This window comes from Lolium rigidum, chromosome 7 (assembly GCF_022539505.1).
Source record: "Lolium rigidum isolate FL_2022 chromosome 7, APGP_CSIRO_Lrig_0.1, whole genome shotgun sequence".
NCBI lineage: Eukaryota > Viridiplantae > Streptophyta > Magnoliopsida > Poales > Poaceae > Lolium > Lolium rigidum.
Genome location: NC_061514.1, coordinates 325,339,111 through 325,348,503, shown reverse-complemented (window position 1 = coordinate 325,348,503; position 9,393 = coordinate 325,339,111).

The following is a 9,393-nucleotide window of genomic DNA, read 5'->3' as shown; positions in this document are numbered from 1 at the left end:
CGACTGGTTGGCCAGGAAAAGGGAAATATCTGTTTTTTCCTTTTAGACTGGTCATAGTGGGGAGTAACTTAAACTAGTAACACATGCCATGTTACTAGCCTAGGTTACTACCATTATAGTGGGTAGTAATTTATATGTAGTGTCATACATTGTATCATTTATTATGTTGTAGACTCATCTTGCTTTGAGGTGTGTGATGTTATGGTAACATAGCTAGTTACCACCCCACTCTCTTTCTTCATTTATTAGCATGCCATGTCACCAAAATGCCTTGAGATGTGTGATGTTACTACCTATGTTACTCCCACTATGAGACTAGTCATAGTGGGGAGTAACATAGAGCAGTAACATGGTGCATGTTACTACTCTATGTTACTACCTCCATAGTGGATAGTTACTATATGTGGTGTCATGCATGTTATAGTAGTATTTATTAGATTTGTAGACTCATCTTGTCTTGATAAGTGTGATGTTATGGTAACATAGCTAGTTACCACCTCACTCTCTTTCTTCATTTATTGTCATGCCATGTCACCAAAATGTATTGAGGTGTGTGATGTTACTAGCTATGTTACTCCCACTATGAGTAGTCTGAGACTAGTTATAGTGGGAAGTAACATAGAGTAGTAACATGCACATGTTACTACTCTATGTTACTACCTTCATAGTGGTTAGTAACATCAAAATAGTAGCATAGATGTCTTCATTAATTAGCTTATAGACTCATTGTATCTTGGAAAGTGTGATGTTACAGTAACTAGCTATGTTACTCCATCCTCCTCTCTCATCATTAACTCACTGCCACATAAGCAAATTTGCCGAGTTGGACACTTAGTTACTAGTGAAGTTACTCCCACTATGAGTAGTCTGAACAGTCTTATAGCAAGTACAATAAGGTACAGTCAGCTGGCTATAAGAGATAAAATATTATAAATTTGCTTAGTTGGAGGAGAGAGATTAGGAGAGAGAAGAGGAGTGGGCTCTTATCTTATAGGCAGCTCTAGCACGTGCTCCTAGGCACTATGTGAGACTAAAAGGTGGACCATGTATTGTAAAAGTATTACACTTTTGTAGCTCACTATTGTATATGTTAGCTCTAAGTTAGCTATAGATGACATGACACTTGGCTTATAGCCAACAGCTGGCTACACTATTGGAATTGCTCTTATAGAAACCAGAGTACTGCATATAGGCATGTTGGTGCTTTTACTACCTGTCGGTGCATTTAATTTTTTACCACAAACTAGGGGCAACCTTACAAGTGACACCAGCGACAGGGACCAATGAATGCATGGATGAACTCACTGTGCCACCAGCTAGCCTGCTCCCCGTCACATCGACACTATTTTGCCGTGTAGTACTTGACCAACTCCACAATATTTTCTGCGTCAGATAGAAGGGACCATAGGCTCCTTTGTTGAGGGCTAGAACTAATCTTGTTATTGGTCTTAAGTTTATGTGAGTAGTATATATCATGTGTTAATTGTTTTTATTTTATTTGTCATGCTTGCGGTAGAGTACACCTATAGAGGAATGTTAATTTGTGTACATGCAAGTTGTTAGGTGTGCATGCATACAATCAAATAGTACATCCTCCGATCTATAATAATTGTCAGTGATTTAGTACATGAGGCACTTGTGAACATGATAGCACACTATGTGAAGGCAGGAGGTGTGTCTCGAGTTCAGGCCAGCGGCGAAGCCTACAATCGGCCGGCGTGATAAGATGGCATTGATGGCCGTTTAATTATGTGTTGCGTCGACAGGATTAATGACAATGGGCTTTAAAAGAAGATTAAGTAATAACAAGATAAATGTTACTACCTCCATACCGGATTAATGGGCAATTACGCATTTCAAGAAACAAGTTTAACTATGAATTTGGTCAACAAAATATAAGATATATGCCATAAAAATTATACCGTTGGATTCGTATTCAAAAAATGTTTTCAATAATATAATTTTTGTGATATATATCTTATATTTTATTGACCAAATTAGTAGTCAAACTTGTTTCTCGAAGTGCGTAATTGCCTATTAATCCGGTATGGCGGTAGTATTGTTAAAACTAGTCTTGTTATGAGTGGCAAAACTACGTGTTAGATCCTGTTTTAGTTTTTAGTTGGGTCGAAACACCTAGAAGTCACGCAAAGCTAGCAGTGTTAGTTGCCAGCCTAGCTAGGTAGTAGGAGGAGTGATACACAGGGTACACGTACGGATAAGCTCGCTGTTAGCTGAGCTTATTAGATATACGAGGACCCAGCTATTAGACATAATGAGATCGGCCAAGTCGTGTGTGGACATGTGGTTGCTATGACCGTTTTTTGTACCTGTCATTAGTGGATCAACCAGTTGTGGGCTTGACAACATGTGTGTGCTCGTGCATTAGTTATAGGCTTGATATTAAACCAGGTTGTTTTATTGGCCGAGAGCGAAGAAGCGAAAAAATGTGCAAACGTTTATGCAGCGTTCTTCTCCAGTGTGTGTGCGTGTGTTCATCTTCTACCTTGGGCTGGGCAACGCCTAGGCAGACCACCATTATTACATGCATACATCCGCTCTCGAAACAGGAAGCTACATATGCATGTACCGACCTGGTTGAAGCTCAGGGAGCCGAGGTCGAGTTGGACGCTTCCGGCGGCGCCGTCGCTGACAACCACCGTCCTGGCATGGCCTCCGAGGAACTCCTCCTCCTCGTACAGGGTCACACGCACGCCGCCTCCGCCCATGGCAAGCAGCTCGTGCGCCGCCGCCAGCCCACTTACCCCGCCACCCACCACCGCCACTCTCATTCTGCTTTGCTCTGCTTGCTCTCTCTCTGCGCTCTCGCTTTGCTCTCGATCTTCTCTGCTAGCTCTGGTATCTCTCTCGCCCTCCCCCCTTCTATTTAACATGGAGTGGACGAGGGCTGCGTCACAACTCACATGGAGTAGTGTCTAGTTTTTAAAGGCAACTTTACCTAGTGGACTTATATCTACCGTTTACCAAGTGCTTTGAGATTGGTGAGGCTTCTGACATTTATTTAATATAAAATCGATAATTGAAACAGAAGTGAAACTTTTATGAAACTAAAATGATACATACGAAACAATGTGAAATATTTTGGTAAAAAAGTGAAGCTGCCAATGTTACCACTGATGTCACTTCGATATGTTTCACAAAAATATCGTGTTTCAGTTAAGTTAAGTTTAGTTTCATAATTTTGCGAGTGGACTGAGTTACCACATAGGTGACATCACAGATGACGTTACTGCTGTAGGTACCATTTACCGTAAAAAGAGGTTTTCGGTAGTGCATACGTTTGAACTTGTTGCACCAACGTCTCATTACGGAGGTAAATAAATGCCGGCGTACTAGGACACATCACGCCCAACGTGCATGTGCCTGACACCAAAGCCTAGTTTTAGCGTAGACCTGGATAGGTCAGTAAAATTTTCGTGGAAGATGGTCTTTCATCGCGTTACCATCCAGTCCTGGAAAGATATTGCGGTGTTTAATTATACTACGGTGTTTTGCGTTGATTGATGCATGGTACAACAAACTGAGCCATGTCAGTGCTTCAGCATAAACAACATGATTCAAAGCGTATTAGCTAGTCCATCAAAATTACAATAATAAAGACTTAGAAAATTCTTACTCACACACGATACATATTATATATGTGTACCCACTTAACATTACTCATAAAGTTGTAAATACCTAATGTTATTTCCAGCAATTGTTTTTGAAAATCATTGTCATCTATGTATTGGTCTATACCAGGAAAATATCGGCCATGTTGGTAGACAGAGTGTTAAAATGATTTTTTTTTGATAAGGAGCGTTTTAGATTTAAATATTACACCCGGACTCTGCATTATTAGGATGCACACAACCGCACACCATTCAAAGTACAAAAACAAGATAAATGATTTGATATATTAAAAACAACATGAAGCTGCATCAACTCCTAAGATGGCGAAGGATCATTCATGAGACTATTCCTGAGACTATGCCGCCACCCATTTTGGATAATAAAATCTTTCATGGTGTCCTCCAACCGTGTAGACACATTCGCAAAGAGGCTGCGATTCTCTATACGCTGAAGAGACAACCATGTACAAAGCAAAAAACTGCACCGGTAGATAACCTGCATAAGAGAAGATTTTCTATCATCAAACATCATTTCCACATATCCATAGCGACCGAATAACGGCGAGCATTGCCATCCTAATAAGTAATTTAAACCTATGATACACTCCATTAATCCAATTGCCGAAGATATTGGCAATTCTATATGGCGGATACTAGTAGGAAAAATGCTATAGGGGCAGGCTTATTGGCAGCTCACATGGTGAGCACGTGATTAGTACGGGCTTACTAGAAGCACACCACTGCCATGCACAAACGTCTATTATGTGGGCTCTGGATGCGCCTGGGCACAATACTTACCCGTAGCGTGCTACACTAGGAACACGCGGCTAGTACGACCTTATCGGCCGTGTGTCTTCCATGTCACTCGCTGCCAATAATTTTGGACCGAGGGGCGCCAAATACTAGTAGAGGAGATTAGCGCTGTCCGATCTCTCGATGGCCGAGCGCTTGACCTCGAGGCCGCCGACCGCTCCGAGGCACTGATCCGCCGCCACCAACCACACCACGCCTTGTCGTCACCATCAAAAGGGACACCGCGTTAACCTCTTCTTCTTTCTACTTCGTCCTTGTCGTTGACCTCGCCCGCTACTCTGCCCCCGTCCCCATCCCGGTATGAACCCCACGCTCTGCACCTGCTCGACAAAATGCCGATTACAGTATATGCTTGATTAGCTGCACCGATTACATGGATATGAGTTGCTGATGATTAATTTCTAGGGATATTAGCTGTTGATTACAATATATGCTTGATTAGTTGCATTGACATATAGTGTATAGCAAAATGTATTGTTTTACATCGGATATGAGTTGCTGATGTTTTGTCGGAATGTTGATTAATTTCCATTTCGACAAATTTCTGACACTCTGTATGCTCTTTTTTTTAGAAAAGATCACGATGAATTTTCTGTGATTGTTTTTTGATTACTAATAGTTTTCAACTTTGATTAGTGTTAGCTAGCCATGTCATTTTTCGGAAAACGCAATGATGTTTTCGCCGGGTCATCTTCAAGCGGTTGGCGCGCGAGTGAAGAAGAAAATGCAGACACGGGCCGCACCCTACAAGAAGAACCTTATGAAGTTAAGAAAGAGTTGGCGATCCTGAAAGGAAACATTGACACTATTGTCGAAAACCAAGTGGAAAATAGGGTCAACGGACACCTTCCTACCTTGATCTAGTCGATTGAAGATTAATTGAATTGCCAAAGGTCGACAAGGGACACATCCAAAATACCAGGCAACACCAATTGAGTTGCTGCCAAAGCAAGGCAATGTGGTGTCAGAACCTGTTGAGCCCGCAACAAAGCAAACTTTCTTCACCAAGGATCAAACAGCCAATCCAGTTGGATTGAAGATAAACAGACGGAAAAATACCTAATAAAAAGGATTATGCCTCTTGCCAGATGACTCGGGTTATGGAAAAGGTCGCCACGCAAGAGCGCCAATATCATGTGGGTGTGAACCTATGTATCATGGGAAAAGTACCTAACGCTACCTGGTGATATGAAAAGTCCGCATGACATAATTCTAGCATAAGAAATGCATCTCTTTAATATGGCATCTCCAACGAACCCGTTTTTTGTCATCAAGGTTCCTGAGGGCCTGGGCTTTGTCGATAAACACCCCGCAGATATGTTCTTCATGAGATTCAAAGACATATTCTCCATGTTTCCTCCGCCTACTTGAGCTGTCTGAGGCCTACTACGTCAGAAAAGAGCAAGAGTTATCTCCGACCATGGTGATAGCGGACCCCTACTACCTGTATGAGTGCTACTTGGTCACCCATAAGAATAGGCTCACACTACAAGAAAAGTTACCATGGCCGACGAATTTCAAGTCGGGCCGTGGTTTTTGATGCACCACCCCCGACGATTTTTGCTCTCTCTGTGGTGCATCTCAAAACTTTTTTTTTCTCGGTTTTGAGGCCATCTAGCTTCACGGAAACGTGAGAAATGTCGCGCATGGTGGCCCGGGACGTGGTGCATGATGAATTCTTGGATGCGCCGGCCAAGTCAATGCAAATCTGCACCCTAGGGCTATAGAGCCCAGATGGCAGCGTCTCTAGCGATCTTTCTTTTCGAGTGCGCCCTCTCGTTCACGTTCTCCGATCGAGCCATTTACACTGCTGACTCATAGGTCCCGCATGTCATCCTCTCTGAACGATAAATATTTCTTTTATTCGATTTTTGTGACCCCCTGATTTTTGGCTACTTGACTTTTCCTTTCGATCCCGTGCCGCCTTGGAAACGTTGAGACCGCTCCTGCAAAATGGGACCCATATGTCATCATCTATGTACAATAAAAGTTTGTTTTCTTGGATTATTTTTGGTACCTGATATTTGGCCACTTGCATTTTTCTTTCGATCCCATCCCTCTTTTAAAACATTGAGGACGCTGCTGGCTCATGGGTCCCACATGTCAGCCTCTATGAACGAGAAACCTTTTCTTTCATTGAATTATTTTTGACCCCTAATTTTTGGCTACTTGCCTTTTTCTTTTGATCCCCTGCCACATTTCAAACGTTGAGGACGCTGCTGGCTCATGGGTCTCACATGTCAGCCTCTCTGTGCGATAAACCTTTCCTTTCTTGGATTTATTTTTGACCCCTAATTTCTGGCTATTTGCCTTTTTCTTTCGATCCCCTGCTGTCGTTGCCTATTCGACGGTACCTCGGAGGAGGGATCCTCACGAGGGGGATAAAAAGTAGGGGCCATCAGGCGGAGAGTCCTCGGGACGGTGGTATACGATTTACCCAGCTTCGGAACACCTGCACGATGACAGGGCCTACTACTGCTTGTCTGGAATTATCTGGGCGCTTTCACGTTGTTACAATGAGTTGTGGTTGTCTCGTCTTTCCTTCGAGATCTGCCTTTAGGGCTCCCAAGATCCAGCTTATAAAGGCGCCCGGATCTAGGGTTTACACGGAGAGTTCTAGCCGGAATACAAGATGCCTAACTACGGAATATACATTGTCGTGCACGTCAAGGATCCACCTAGACCTAACTTGCTGTCATGGATCCGGCTTCCTTCATGGGCCTTCACGGATCTGACTCCTGGCATAGACCTACAACGATCTGGCTACCTTCACGGGCCTCCATGGATCCGGCTACCTCAGTAGGTCGGTTCGGTTCCGGCTACCTCAGTAGGTCGGTTTGGATCCGGCTACCTCAGTAGGTCGGTTAGGATCTGGCTCCTTGTTCCTGGGCTGGACATCTTCCATCTTGATCAACAACAGCTGGGCCGCCCGATGGGCCATATGCCATCACCACCATTTGTGGGCCACCATATCTTGCCGGAATCGGACCATGTCAATGGTATACCTATGAAGTATATGCACAACACATGCCGCCTTTGAAACATTGAGAACGTTGTTGGATCATGGGTCCCACATGTCAGCCTCTCTGTGCGATAAACCTTTCCTTTCTTGGATTTATTTTTGACTCCTAATTTCTGGTTATTTTCCCTTTTCTTTCGATCCCCTGCCGCCTTTTAAATGTTGAGAACGCTGCTGGCTCATGGGTCCCATATGTCAGCTTCTATGTGCGATAAACCTTTCCTTTCTTGGATTTATTTTTTGACCCCTAATTTCTGGCTATTTGTCTTTTTCTTTCGATCCCCTGCCGATTTTAAATGTTGAGGATGTTCCTGGCTCATGGGTCCCATATGTCAGCCTCTCTGAACAATAAACATTTCATTTGTTGGATTTATGTTTGACGCCTAATTTCTGGCTATTTACCTTTTTTCTTTCGATCCACTGACGCCTTTGAAACTTTGAGGCCGCTCCTGCAAAATTAGACCCATATGTCATCCTCCCTGTACAATATACGTTTTCTTTCCTGGATTATTTTTGGCCCCTGGATTTCTAGCAAATTGATTTTTTCTTTGGATCCCCTGCCGCCTTATTAAGGTTGAGGTGGCTGTTGGATCATGCGACTCGTATGTCAGCATCTATGTGCAATAAACCTTTCCTTTTTATTTAATTTTTTTGGCCCCTTGATTTTTGGCTACATGGCTTTTCCTTTCTATCCCTTGCCACCTTGTTAACATTGAGGTTGCTGCTGCAAATGGGTCCTATATGTCAGCCTCTCTGAACTATAATTTTTTCCTTTATTGGATTTATTTTTAACCTCTAATTTCGGGCTACTTGCCTTTTTCTTTGGATCTCCTGCCGCCTTTGAAATGTTGAGGACGCTGCTAGCTCATACATCCCAGATGTCATCCTCTCTGAACGTAAATGTTGAGGCCGCTGCTGCAAGATGGGTCCCACCTGTCATCCTCTCTGTTCAATAAATGTTTTCTTTCTTGTATTTATTTTGACCCCTTATTTCTGGCTACTTTGCTTTTTTTTTTCTTCTTTCAATCCCCTGCCGCCATGTTAACATTAAGGATGCTGCTGGCAGATGGGCCCCACATGTCAGCCTCTATGTACAATAAACATTTACTTTCTTAGATTATTTTTGGCCCCTAATTTCTGTCTACTTGGCTTTTTCTTTCTGTCCCTTGCCACCTTTGAAACGTCGAGGACGCTCCTACAAGATGGGTCCCATATATCAGCCTCTATGTACAAATATGGTGGGCCAAGCTTTGATCTGATGTGCTCTAAAATTAAATTCGAAAGGTTTCGGCTTGCCTCAAATACGGTGGGGCCAAGATGGCCGCGATAGGTCTATTTTAAGGGGCTCATTAGAACAATTCCGTTTGCTTGGGGTGTCCGGCCTACCTTATCTAGGTGTGTTCCCCTCAACAACAAAAAAAAACTGATCTGGGTGTAGCTCCTTCAGAATCGAAACAAAAGACTTGAGGGAGTGACTAAAAAAAGACGGAGTAAGCTCCCCAAAAATAAGTCGGAGAAAGATAGCATAAATTCATGTGAAAAGTCACCCCTGTCTCCTTTGTCGCCGTGCTCTTCTCTAGATGCAGTGGCGTTCAACTAGCAACAAAGATTCTCCAAACTTCTTTCAGCCGAGCCAGCTGTGCACCGTTGGCTGCGCTGTTCTTCTTTTGAAGCACCGGCGGCGCTCAACTGGTCGATCGCCAGGTATGCATGCTATCTTCAGGGCTGGACAAGTGTCGAACTAATTATCGCTGGAAGGTTCTAGTTAACTCCCATATAATTTTGTTTGCTTGCTCGAGTCGATCGGTTGCATTGTTTTGCTCTAGATCTATTTCTTATACTACTACATTGTTTTTTGCTCGATCTCTTTATTCTAATTGGTTGGTCATGTGTGGCGTTCCATCTATTAGTTCTGTCAAATATGTAACC